The 17,046-nt window shown below is 49.4% G+C and overlaps 1 long non-coding RNA gene across 9 annotated transcripts; it reads right to left on the reverse strand.

Moving 5' to 3' along the window:
- Nucleotides 1–210: 210 nt before the first annotated feature.
- Nucleotides 211–12,475, reverse strand: LOC127908299 (uncharacterized). 9 transcript variants are annotated; one of them, XR_008066732.1, is made up of 7 exons: nucleotides 12,203–12,475; nucleotides 12,026–12,114; nucleotides 11,408–11,496; nucleotides 9,262–9,350; nucleotides 9,084–9,172; nucleotides 8,499–8,587; nucleotides 211–530 (listed from the first exon to the last, which is right to left on the reverse strand). It is a non-coding gene; the product is annotated as an uncharacterized LOC127908299 (long non-coding RNA). The 9 variants fall into 9 exon arrangements; XR_008066739.1 differs by lacking the exon at nucleotides 9,084–9,172; XR_008066737.1 differs by lacking the exon at nucleotides 8,499–8,587.
- Between the last annotated feature and the right edge of the window lie 4,571 nt (nucleotides 12,476–17,046).

Raw genomic sequence — 17,046 nt, forward strand, 5'->3', positions numbered from 1 at the left:
CATCGCCACACCATAGCCACACCATCACCACCAACCTCACCACACCATCACCACACCATCATCACACCATCACCACACAGAAACCTCACCATCACCACACCACCATCACCACACAGTAACCTCACCATCACCATCACTATCATCACACCATTACCACACCATCACCTCACCATCACCACACCATCATCACACCGTCACCACACCATCATCACACCATCACCACACCATCATCACACCATCACCACACCATCATCACACAGAAACCTCACCATCACCACACCATCACCATCACTATCATCACACCATCATCACACCATCACCACACTATCATCACACCATTACCACACAGTAACCTCACCATCACCACACCAACACCACACCATCACCTCACCATCACCACACCATCATCACACCATCACCACACCATCATCACACAGAAACCTCACCATCACCACACCATCACCATCACTATCATCACACCATCATCACACCATCACCACACTATCATCACACCATTACCACACAGTAACCTCACCATCACCACACCAACACCACACCATCACCTCACCATCACCACACCATCATCACACCATCATCACACCATCACCTCATCATCACCTAAGCATCACCACACCATCACACCATCACCACACCATCACCATCATCACACCATCATCACACTATCATCACAACATCACCATCATCACACAGTAACCTCACACCATCATCATACCATCACCATCACACCATCACCACACCATCACAACACCATCACCATCATCACCACACAGTAACCTCACCATCACCATCACCATCACCACACTATCATCACACCATCACCACACCATCACCATCATCACCACACAGTAACCTCACCATCACCATCACCATCACCACACCATCACCACACCATCACCTCACCATCACCATACCATCACCACAACATCATCACACCATCACCACACCATCATCACACCATCACCTCATCACCACACCATCATCACACAGTAACCTCACCATCACCATCATCACACCATCACCCACACCATCACCACACCATCACCACACAGAAACCTCACCATCACCACACCACCATCATCACACCATTACCACACAGTAACCTCACCATCACCACACCAACACCAACACCACACCATCACCTCACCATCACCACACCATCATCACACCATCATCACACCATCACCACACCATCATCACACCATCACCACACCATCACCTCACCATCATCACATCATCACCACACCATCACCACATCATCAAACCACCAACATCATCACACCATCACCACACCATCAAACCATCACATCATCACATCATCGCCACACCATCACCACCAACCTCACCACACCATCACCACACCATCATCACACCATCACCACACCATCACCACACCATCACCACACCATCATCACCTAAACATCACCACACCATCATCACACCATCATCACACCATCACCACACCATCATCACACCATCACCACACCATCACCTCACCATCATCACATCATCACCTCACCATCACCTCACCAACATCATCACACCATCACCACACCATCAACATCACCATCACCACCACCACCACACCATCACCCTCACCACACCATCACCACCATCACCATCACACCTTCACCACACCATCATCACATCATCACCTCACCATCACATCACAATCACCACACCGTCACCACACCATCAAACCACCAACATCATCACACCATCACCACACCATCAAACCATCACCATCACATCATCACACCATCGCCATACCATCACCACCAACCTCACCACACCATCACCACACCATCACCTCACCATCATTACACCATCATCACATCATCACCATACAATCACCACAACATCATCACACCATCACCCACACCATCACCACACCATCACCACACAGTAACCTCACCATCACCACACCATCACCATCACTATCATCACACCATTACCACACAGTAACCTCACCATCACCACACCAACACCAACACCACACCATCACCTCACCATCACCACACCATCATCACACCATCATCACACCATCACCACACCATCACCACACCATCATCACATCATCACCTCACCATCACCTCACCAACATCATCACACCATCACCACACCATCACCACATCATCACCTCACCATCATCACACCATCACCACACCATCACCACACCATCATCACACCATGACCACCATCACATCATCACCTCACCATCACATCATCACCACCATCCTCACCATCACCACACCATCACCACCACACCATCACCCTCACCACACCATCACCACCATCACCATCACCTCACCTTCACCACACCATCATCACATCATCACCTCACCATCATCACATCATCACATCACAATCACCACACCGTCAAACCACCAACATCATCACACCATCGCCACACCATCATCACACCATCACCACACCATCATCACACCATCACCACACCATCACCTCACCATCATCACCTCACCAACATCATCACACCATCACCACACCATCACCATCACCACACCATCATCACACCATCACAACATCACCTCACCATCACATCATCACATCACACATTCACCATACAATCACCACAACATCATCACACCATCACCACACCATCACCCACACCATCACCACACCATCACCACACAGAAACCCCACCATCACCACACCACCATCACCACACAGTAACCTCACCATCACCACACCATCACCATCATCACACCATTACCACACAGTAACCTCACCATCACCACACCATCACCTCACCATCACCACACCATCATCACACCATCATCACACCATCACCACACCATCATCACACCATCACCACACCATCATCACACCATCACCACACAGAAACCTCACCATCATCACACCATCACCACACATCAAACCATCACCTCACCATCCACCAACATCATCACACCATCACCACACCATCACCTCACCATCATCACATCATCACATCACAATCACCACACCGTCAAACCACCAACATCATCACACCATCACCACACCATCAAACCATCACCATCGCCACACAATTACATCATCACATCATCACACCATCGCCACACCATAGCCACACCATCACCACACCATCACCACACCATCCATCACCATCACCACACCATCATCACACCATCACCACACCATCATCACACCATCACCACACCATCACCTCACCATCATCACCTCACCAACATCATCACACCATCACCTCACCATCACCATCACCATCACCACACCATCACCACACCATCACCACATCATCACCTCACCATCATCACACCATCACCACACCATCACCACACCATCATCACACCATCACATCATCACCACCAAACTCATCATTACCACACCATCATCATCACCACCACCACACCATCACCCTCACCACACCATCACCACCATCACCATCACACCTTCACCACACCATCATCACCATCATCACATCATCACATCACAATCACCACACCGTCACCACACCATCAAACCACCAACATCATCACACCATCACCACACCATCAAACCATCACCATCACATCATCACACCATCGCCACACCATCGCCACACCATCACCGCCAACCTCACCACACCATCACCACACCATCACCTCACCATCACCACACCATCACCATCACCACACCATCATCACACCATCACATCATCACCTCACCATCACATCATCACATCACACATTCACCATACAATCACCACAACATCAAAACACCATCACCACACCATCACCCACACCATCACCACACCATCACCACACAGAAACCCCACCATCACCACACCACCATCACCACACAGTAACCTCACCATCACCACACCATCACCACACCATCATCACACCATCACCACACCATCATCACACCATCACCACACCATCATCACACCATCACCACACCATCATCACACCATCACCACACCATCATCACACCATCACCACACAGAAACCTCACCATCACCACACCATCACCATCACTATCATCATACCATCACCTCACCATCACCTCACCAACATCATCACACCATCACCACACCATCACCTCACCATCATCACATCATCACATCACAATCACCACACCGTCAAACCACCAACATCATCACACCATCACCACACCATCAAACCATCGCCACACCATCACATCATCACATCATCACACCATCGCCACACCATAGCCACACCATCACCACACCATCACCACACCATCCATCACCATCACCACACCATCATCACACCATCACCACACCATCATCACACCATCACCACACCATCACCTCACCATCATCACCTCACCAACATCATCACACCATCACCTCACCATCACCATCACCATCACCACACCATCACCACACCATCACCACATCATCACCTCACCATCATCACACCATCACCACACCATCACCACACCATCATCACACCATCACATCATCACCACCAAACTCATCATCACCACACCATCATCATCACCACCACCACACCATCACCCTCACCACACCATCACCACCATCACCATCACACCTTCACCACACCATCATCACCATCATCACATCATCACATCACAATCACCACACCGTCACCACACCATCAAACCACCAACATCATCACACCATCACCACACCATCAAACCATCACCATCACATCATCACACCATCGCCACACCATCGCCACACCATCACCGCCAACCTCACCACACCATCACCACACCGTCACCTCACCATCACCACACCATCACCATCACCACACCAACATCACACCATCACATCATCACCTCACCATCACATCATCACATCACACATTCACCATACAATCACCACAACATCAAAACACCATCACCACACCATCACCCACACCATCACCACACCATCACCATCACCACACCATCATCACACCATCACATCATCACCTCACCATCACATCATCACATCACACATTCACCATACAATCACCACAACATCAAAACACCATCACCACACCATCACCCACACCATCACCACACCATCACCACACAGAAACCCCACCATCACCACACCACCATCACCACACAGTAACCTCACCATCACCACACCATCACCATCATCACACCATTAACACACAGTAACCTCACCATCACCACACCATCACCTCACCATCACCACACCATCATCACACCATCACCACACCATCATCACACCATCACCACACCATCATCACACCATCACCACACCATCATCACACCATCACCACACCATCATCACACCATCACCACACAGAAACCTCACCATCACCACACCATCACCATCACTATCATCATACCATCACCTCACCATCACCACACCATCATCACACCATCACCACACCATCATCACACCATCACCACACAGTAACCTCACCATCACCACATCACCACACCATCACCACACCATCACCACACTATCATCACAACATCACCACACAGTAACCTGACGATCACCACACCATCACCACACCCTCACCTCACCATCACAATACCATCATCACACCATCACCATACCATCACCACAACATCATCACACCATCACCACACCATCACCACACCATCATCACACCATCATCACACAGTAACCTCACCATCACCATCACCATCACCCACACCATCACCACACCATCACCACACCATCACCACACAGAAACCTCACCATCACCACACCGTCACCACACCATCAAACCACCAACATCATCACACCATCACCACACCATCAAACCATCACAATCGCCACACCCTCACCATCACCACAACATCACCACCATCACATCATCACCTCACCATCACATCATCACATCACACCATCACCATACCATCACCACAACATCATCACACCATCACCACACCATCACCACACCATCATCACACCATCATCACACCATCACCGCACCATCACCATCACCACACCATCACCACACCATCATCACACCATCACCACACCATCATCACACCATCACCACCATCACATCATCACCTCACCATCACATCATCACCACCAACCTCACCATCACCACACCATCACCACACCACCATCATCACACCATCACCACACCATCATCACACCATCACCACCATCACATCATCACCTCACCATCACATCATCACCACCAACCTCACCATCACCACACCATCACCACACCACCATCATCACACCATCACCACACCATCACCACACCATCATCACACCATCATCACTCACCATCAAATCATCACCACCAACCTCACCATCACCACACCATCACCATCACCACACCATCACCCTCACCACACCATCACCACACCATCATCACACAGTAACCTCACCATCACCATCACCCACACCATCACCACACCATCACCACACCATCACCTCACAGTAACCTCACCATCACCACACCATCATCACACCATCACCATCATCACACCATCACCACACCATCACCACACAGTAACCTCACCATCACCATCACCCACACCATCACCACACCATCACCACACCATCATCATACCATCACCATCACCATCACCATCATCACACCATCACCACACCATCACCACACAGTAACCTCACCATCACCATCACCACACCATCATCATACCATCACCATCACCATCAAACCATCACCACACCATCACCACACCATCACCACACTATCATCACAACATCACCACATCATCACCACACAGTAACCTCACCATCACCATCACCACACCTTTATCACATCACCACACCATCAAACCATCACCACATTATCATCACATCATCACCTCACCATCATCACATCATCACCTCACCATCACCAACATCATCACACCATCACCACACCATCACCACATCATCACCTCACCATCATCACACCATCACCACACCATCATCACACCATCACCACCATCACATCATCACCACCAACCTCACCATCACCACCACCACACCATCATCACATCATCACCTCACCATCACCACACAGAAACCTCACCATCACCACACCATCACCATCACTATCATCACACCATCATCACACCATCACCACACTATCATCACAAAATTATCACACAGTAACCTCACCAACACCACACCATCACCTCACCATCACCTCACCATCACCACACCATCACCATCACTATCATCACACCATCATCACACCATCACCACACTATCATCACAAAATTATCACACAGTAACCTCACCAACACCACACCATCACCACACCATCACCTCACCATCATCACACCATCATCACACCATCACCACCATCACACCAGCACCATCACGATCATCACACCATCATCACACTATCATCACCATCACCACACCATCAAACCATCACCACACTATAATCACACCATCACCACACCATCACCACACTATCATCACAACATCACCACACAGTAACCTCACCATCACCACACCATCATCACATCACCATACCATCACCACAACATCATCACACCATCACCACACCATCACCACACCATCATCACACCATCACCTCATCACCACACCATCATCACACAGTAACATCACCATCACCATCATCACACCATCACCCACACCATCACCACACCATCACCACACAGAAACCTCACCATCACCACACCATCACCACACCACCATCATCACACCATCACCACACAGTAACCTCACCATCACCACACCATCACCATCACTATCATCACACACCATTACCACACAGTAACCTCACCATCACCATCACCAACACCAAACCATCATCACACCACCATCACCACACCATCATCACACCACCACCATCACACCATCACCATCACCACACCATCATCACACCAACGCCACACAATCACATCATCACACCATCGCCACACCATCACCACCAACCTCACCACACCATAAGCTCACCATCACCACACCATCACCACACCATCACCATCACCACACCATCACCATACAATCACCACAACATCGTCACACCATCACCACACCATCACCACACCATCATCACGCAATCACCCACACCATCACCACACAGAAACCTCACCATCACCACACCACACCACCATCATCACACCATTACCACACAGTAACCTCACCATCACCACACCAACACCACACCACACCATCACCTCACCATCACCACACCATCACCTCACCATCACCACACCATCACCACACCATCATCACACCGTCACCACACCATCATCACACCATCACCACCCCATCACCACACCATCATCACACCATTACCACACAGTAACCTCACCATCACCACACCAACACCACACCACACCATCACCTCACCATCACCACACCATCACCACACCATCATCACACCATCACCACACCATCATCACACCATCACCACACCATCACCACACCATCACCACACAGAAACCTCACCATCACCACACCATCACCATCACTATCATCACACCATCATCACACCGTCATCACACCATCACCACACCATCATCACACCATCACCACACCATCACCACACAGAAACCTCACCATCACCACACCATCACCATCACTATCATCACACCATCATCACACCATCACCACACTATCATCACACCATTACCACACAGTAACCTCACCATCACCACACCAACACCACATCATCACCTCACCATCACATCACCACCAACCTCACCATCACCACACCATCACCACCACCACACCATCACCCTCACCACACCATCACCACCATCACACCATCACCTCACCTTCACCACACCGTCACCACACCATCAAACCACCAACATCATCACACCATCACCACACCATCAAACCATCACCACACCATCACATCATCACATCATCGCCACACCATAGCCACACCATCACCACCAACCTCACCACACCATCACCACACCATCACCACACCATCACCACACAGAAACCTCACCATCACCACACCACACCACCATCACCACACAGTAACCTCACCATCACCATCACTATCATCACACCATCACCACACCATCACCTCACCATCACCACACCATCATCACACCATCACCACACCATCATCACACCATCACCACACCATCATCACACCATCACCACACCATCACCACACAGAAACCTCACCATCACCACACCATCACCATCACTATCATCACACCATCATCACACCATCACCACACTATCATCACACCATTACCACACAGTAACCTCACCATCACCACACCAACACCATCACCATCACCTCACCATCACCACACCATCATCACACCATCACCACACCATCATCACACAGAAACCTCACCATCACCACACCATCACCATCACTATCATCACACCATCATCACACCATCACCACACTATCATCACACCATTACCACACAGTAACCTCACCATCACCACACCAACACCACACCATCACCTCACCATCACCACACCATCATCACACCATCATCACACCATCACCTCATCATCACCTAAGCATCACCACACCATCACACCATCACCACACCATCACCATCATCACACCATCATCACACTATCATCACAACATCACCATCATCACACAGTAACCTCACACCATCATCATACCATCACCATCACACCATCACCACACCATCACAACACCATCACCATCACTATCATCACACCATTACCACACAGTAACCTCACCATCACCACACCAACACCACACCATCACCTCACCATCACCACACCATCATCACACCATCACCACACCATCACCACACCATCACCACACCATCACCTCACCATCATCACATCATCACCTCACCATCACCTCACCAACATCATCACACCATCACCACACCATCACCACCATCACCATCACCACACCATCATCACATCATCACCTCACCATCATCACATCATCACATCACAATCACCACACCGTCACCACACCATCAAACCACCAACATCATCACACCATCACCACACCATCAAACCATCACCATCGCCAGACCATCACATCATCACATCATCACACCATCGCCACACCATAGCCACACCATCACCACCAACCTCACCACACCATCACCACACCATCACCACACCATCACCACACCATCATCACACCATCACCACACTATCATCACACCATTACCACACAGTAACCTCACCATCACCACACCAACACCACACCATCACCACACCATCATCACACAATCACCTCATCATCACACCATCACCTAAGCATCACCACATCATCATCACACCATCACCACCATCACCATCATCACACCATCACCACACTATAATCACACCATCACCACACCATCACCACACTATCATCACAACATCACCACACCATCACCACACTATCATCACAACATCACCACACAGTAACCTCACCATCACCACACCATCATCACATCACCATACCATCACCACAACATCATCACACCATCACCACACCATCACCACACCATCATCACACCATCACCTCATCACCACACCATCATCACACAGTAACCTCACCATCACCATCATCACACCATCACCACACCATCACCACACCATCACCACACAGAAACCTCACCATCACCACACCATCACCACACCACCATCATCACACCATCACCACACAGTAACCTCACCATCACCACACCATCACCATCACTATCATCACACCATTACCACACAGTAACCTCACCATCACCACACCAACACCAAACCATCATCACACCACCATCACCACACCATCATCACACCACCATCACACCATCACCATCACCACACCATCATCACACCAACGCCACACCATCACATCATCACACCATCGCCACACCATCACCACCAACCTCACCACACCATAAGCTCACCATCACCACACCATCACCACACCATCACCATCACCACACCATCACCATACAATCACCACAACATCATCACACCATCACCACACCATCACCACACCATCATCACGCAATCACCCACACCATCACCACACAGAAACCTCACCATCACCACACCACACCACCATCATCACACCATTACCACACAGTAACCTCACCATCACCACACCAACACCACACCACACCATCACCTCACCATCACCACACCATCACCTCACCATCACCACACCATCACCACACCATCATCACACCGTCACCACACCATCATCACACCATCACCACACCATCACCACACCATCATCACACCATTACCACACAGTAACCTCACCATCACCACACCAACACCACACCACACCATCACCTCACCATCACCACACCATCACCACACCATCATCACACCGTCACCACACCATCATCACACCATCACCACACCATCACCACACCATCACCACACAGAAACCTCACCATCACCACACCATCACCATCACTATCATCACACCATCATCACACCGTCATCACACCATCACCACACCATCATCACATCATCACCACACCATCACCACACAGAAACCTCACCATCACCACACCATCACCATCACTATCATCACACCATCATCACACCATCACCACACTATCATCACACCATTACCACACAGTAACCTCACCATCACCACACCAACACCACACCATCACTTCACCATCACCTCACCATCAACCTCACCATCACCACACCATCACCACCACCACACCATCACCCTCACCACACCATCACCACCATCACACCATCACCTCACCTTCACCTCACCATCATCACATCATCACATCACAATCACCACACCGTCACCACACCATCAAACCACCAACATCATCACACCATCACCACACCATCAAACCATCACCACACCATCACATCATCACATCATCGCCACACCATAGCCACACCATCACCACCAACCTCACCACACCATCACCACACCATCATCACACCATCACCACACAGAAACCTCACCATCACCACACCACACCACCATCACCACACAGTAACCTCACCATCACCATCACTATCATCACACCATTACCACACCATCACCTCACCATCACCACACCATCATCACACCGTCACCACACCATCATCACACCATCACCACACCATCATCACACCATCACCACACCATCATCACACAGAAACCTCACCATCACCACACCATCACCATCACTATCATCACACCATCATCACACCATCACCACACTATCATCACACCATTACCACACAGTAACCTCACCATCACCACACCAACACCACACCATCACCTCACCATCACCACACCATCATCACACCATCACCACACCATCATCACACAGAAACCTCACCATCACCACACCATCACCATCACTATCATCACACCATCATCACACCATCACCACACTATCATCACACCATTACCACACAGTAACCTCACCATCACCACACCAACACCACACCATCACCTCACCATCACCACACCATCATCACACCATCATCACACCATCACCTCATCATCACCTAAGCATCACCACACCATCACACCATCACCACACCATCACCATCATCACACCATCATCACACTATCATCACAACATCACCATCATCACACAGTAACCTCACACCATCATCATACCATCACCATCACACCATCACCACACCATCACAACACCATCACCATCACTATCATCACACCATTACCACACAGTAACCTCACCATCACCACACCAACACCACACCATCACCTCACCATCACCACACCATCATCACACCATCACCACACCATCACCACACCATCACCACACCATCACCTCACCATCATCACATCATCACCTCACCATCACCTCACCAACATCATCACACCATCACCACACCATCACCACCATCACCATCACCACACCATCATCACATCATCACCTCACCATCATCACATCATCACATCACAATCACCACACCGTCACCACACCATCAAACCACCAACATCATCACACCATCACCACACCATCAAACCATCACCATCGCCACACCATCACATCATCACATCATCACACCATCGCCACACCATAGCCACACCATCACCACCAACCTCACCACACCATCACCACACCATCACCACACCATCACCACACCATCATCACACCATCACCACACTATCATCACACCATTACCACACAGTAACCTCACCATCACCACACCAACACCACACCATCACCACACCATCATCACACAATCACCTCATCATCACACCATCACCTAAGCATCACCACATCATCATCACACCATCACCACCATCACCATCATCACACCATCACCACACCATCATCACACTATCATCATACCATCACCATCACACCATCACCACCATCACACCATCACCAAACAGTAACCTCACCACACCATCATCATACCATCACCTCATCACCACACCATCATCACACCATCACCACACCATCACCACACCATCACCATCACCACACCATCATCACACCATCACCACCATCACATCATCACATCACACCATCACCATCACTATCATCACACCATCACCACATCATCACCTCACCATCATCACACCATCACCGCACCATCACCACACCATCACCACACCATCACCTCACCATCACATCATCACCACCAACCTCACCATCACCACACCACCACCCTCACCACACCATCACCACCATCACCATCACTATCATCACACCATCACCACACAGTAACCTCACCATCACCACACCATCACCACACCATCACCTCACCATCACCACACCATCATCACACCATCACCACACCATCACCACACCATCACCACACCATCACCTCACCATCATCACATCATCACCTCACCATCACCTCACCAACATCATCACACCATCACCACACCATCACCACCATCACCATCACCACACCATCATCACATCATCACCTCACCATCATCACATCATCACATCACAATCACCACACCGTCACCACACCATCAAACCACCAACATCATCACACCATCACCACACCATCAAACCATCACCATCGCCAGACCATCACATCATCACATTATCACACCATCGCCACACCATAGCCACACCATCACCACCAACCTCCACCACACACCATCACCACACCACACCATCACCACACCATCATCACACCATCACCACACCATCACCACACCATCATCACATCATCACCTCACCAACATCATCACACCATCACCTCACCATCACCATCACCACACCATCACCATCACTATCATCACACCATTACCACACAGTAACCTCACCATCACCACACCAACACCACACCATCACCTCACCATCACCACACCATCATCACACCATCACCACACCATCACCACACCATCACCACACCATCACCTCACCATCATCACATCATCACCTCACCATCACCTCACCAACATCATCACACCATCACCACACCATCACCACCATCACCATCACCACACCATCATCACATCATCACCTCACCATCATCACATCATCACATCACAATCACCACACCGTCACCACACCATCAAACCACCAACATCATCACACCATCACCACACCATCAAACCATCACCATCGCCACACCATCACATCATCACATCATCACACCATCGCCACACCATAGCCACACCATCACCACCAACCTCACCACACCATCACCACACCATCACCACACCATCACCACACCATCATCACACCATCACCACACCATCACCACACCATCATCACATCATCACCTCACCAACATCATCACACCATCACCTCACCATCACCATCACCACACCATCACCATCACTATCATCACACCATTACCACACAGTAACCTCACCATCACCACACCAACACCACACCATCACCACACCATCATCACACCATCATCACACCATCATCACACTATCATCTTACCATCACCATCACATCATCACCTCACCATCACATCATCACATCACACATTCACCATACAATCTACCTGCCAATACCATGGTGACTTTAAACTAATGGCTCAAGTTTTGATGTGGCATCATTACGTAGAATGTATTACTTATCTTGTTGAGATCAGAAAGCATTAAGGGCTTTATTTATCTGTCCAAATGGGCATCGTATTTCACTCTGTTCATCTGTCCTAAAGCCCTCTCTGTCGGCTATGGATCACCTCTCTCTGCAGTCAGAGCACCACCATTATCCATCATGTCTGAGGATTACCCACAAGGCCTGTCACAGGGGGCTCTCTCATATGCACGCCATGCACACACACCCACACCACGCACACAAATTATTGGTTGCCATATACACTGCTCAAAAAGATAAAGGGAACACTAAAATAACACATCCTAGATCTGAATGAATGAAATATTCTTATGAAATACTTTTTTTTTACATAGTTGAATGTGCTGACAACAAAATCACACAAAAATGATCAATGGACATCAAATTTATCAACCCGTGGAGGTCTGGATTTGGAGTCACACTCAAAATTAAAGTGGAAAACCACACTACAGGCTGATCCAACTTTGATGTAATGTCCTTAAAACAAGGCAAAATGAGGCTCAGTAGTGTGTGTGGCCTCCACGTGCCTGTATGACCTCCCAACAACGCCTGGGCATGCTCCTGATGAGGTGGCGGATGGTCTCCTGAGGGATCTCCTCCCAGACCTTGACTAAAGCATCCGCCAACTCCTGGACAGTCTGTGGTGCAACGTGGCGTTGGTGGATGGAGCGAGACATGATGTCCCAGATGTGCTCAATTGGATTCAGGTCTGGGGAACGGGCGGGCCAGTCCATAGCATCAATGCCTTCCTCTTGCAGGAACTGCTGACACACTCCAGCCACATGAGGTCTAGCATTGTCTTGCATTAGGAGAAACCCAAGGCCAAATGCACCAGCATATGGTCTCACAAGGGGTCTGAGGATCTCATCTCGGTACCTGATGGCAGTCAGGCTACCTCTGGCGAGCACATGGAGGGCTGTGCGGCCCCCCAAAGAAATGCAACCACACACCATGACTGACCCACCGCCAAACCGGTCATGCTGGAGGATGTTGCAGGCAGCAGAACGTTCTCCACGGCGTCTCCAGACTCTGTCACGTCTGTCACATATGCTCAGTGTGAACCTGCTTTCATCTGTGAAGAGCACAGGGCGCCAGTGGCGAATTTGCCAATCTTGGTGTTCTCTGGCAAATGCCAAACGTCCTGCACGGTGTTGGGCTGTAAGCACAACCCCCACCTGTGGACGTCGGGCCCTCATACCACCCTCATGGAGTCTGTTTCTGACCGTTTGAGCAGACACATGCACATTTGTGGCCTGCTGGAGGTCATTTTGCAGGGCTCTGGCAGTGCTCCTCCGGCTCCTCCTTGCACAAAGGTGGAGGTTGCGGTCCTGCGGCTGGGTTGTTGCCCTCCTACGGCCTCCTCCACGTCTCCTGATGTACTGGCCTGTCTCCTGGTAGCGCCTCCATGCTCTGGACACTACGCTGACAGACACAGCAAACCTTCTTTCCACAGCTCGCATTGATGTCCCATCCTGGATGAGCTGCACTACCTGAGCCACTTGTGTGGGTTGTAGACTCCGTCTCCTGCTACCACTAGAGTGAAAGCACTCAAAAGTGACCAGCATTCAAAAGTGACCAAAACATCAGCCAGGAAGCATAGGAACTGAGAAGTGGTCTGTGGTCACCACCTACAGAACCACCATTGGGGGTGTCTTGCTAATTGGCTATAATTTCCACCTGTTTTCTATTCCATTTGCACAACAGCATGTGAAATGTAATGTCAATCAGTGTTGCTTCCTAAGTGGACAGTTTGATTTCACAGAAGTGTGATTGACTTGGAGTTACATTGTGTTGTTTAAGTGTTCCCTTTATTTTTTGGAGCAGTGTATGTTATGATTAGGAATAACATGTAGCAGATGATTTAATAATCAGACTAGAAATGTGTGGGTTTTGGCCTTCACATGTGTTGTGTATTGCCAGGGCAGTTTTGTCAGGGCCATTGCTTATGCCATTGTAGGCTTACTGAGGACTTATTTTGGTATCCGATTTCTGATTCTCCTATGAAGATAAAACACTGAAAACATACATGGCTTAGATAACTAATTTTAGAAGAGCTGCCTTCTCATTCACAACACTTGGCAATAATTGTGCTCCATTTGCAAACAAAAGGAGGTTGCTTCAAAGCCTGGGTTTCATCTC

Source organism: Oncorhynchus keta, chromosome 17 (genome assembly GCF_023373465.1).
Source record: "Oncorhynchus keta strain PuntledgeMale-10-30-2019 chromosome 17, Oket_V2, whole genome shotgun sequence".
Classification (NCBI taxonomy): domain Eukaryota; kingdom Metazoa; phylum Chordata; class Actinopteri; order Salmoniformes; family Salmonidae; genus Oncorhynchus; species Oncorhynchus keta.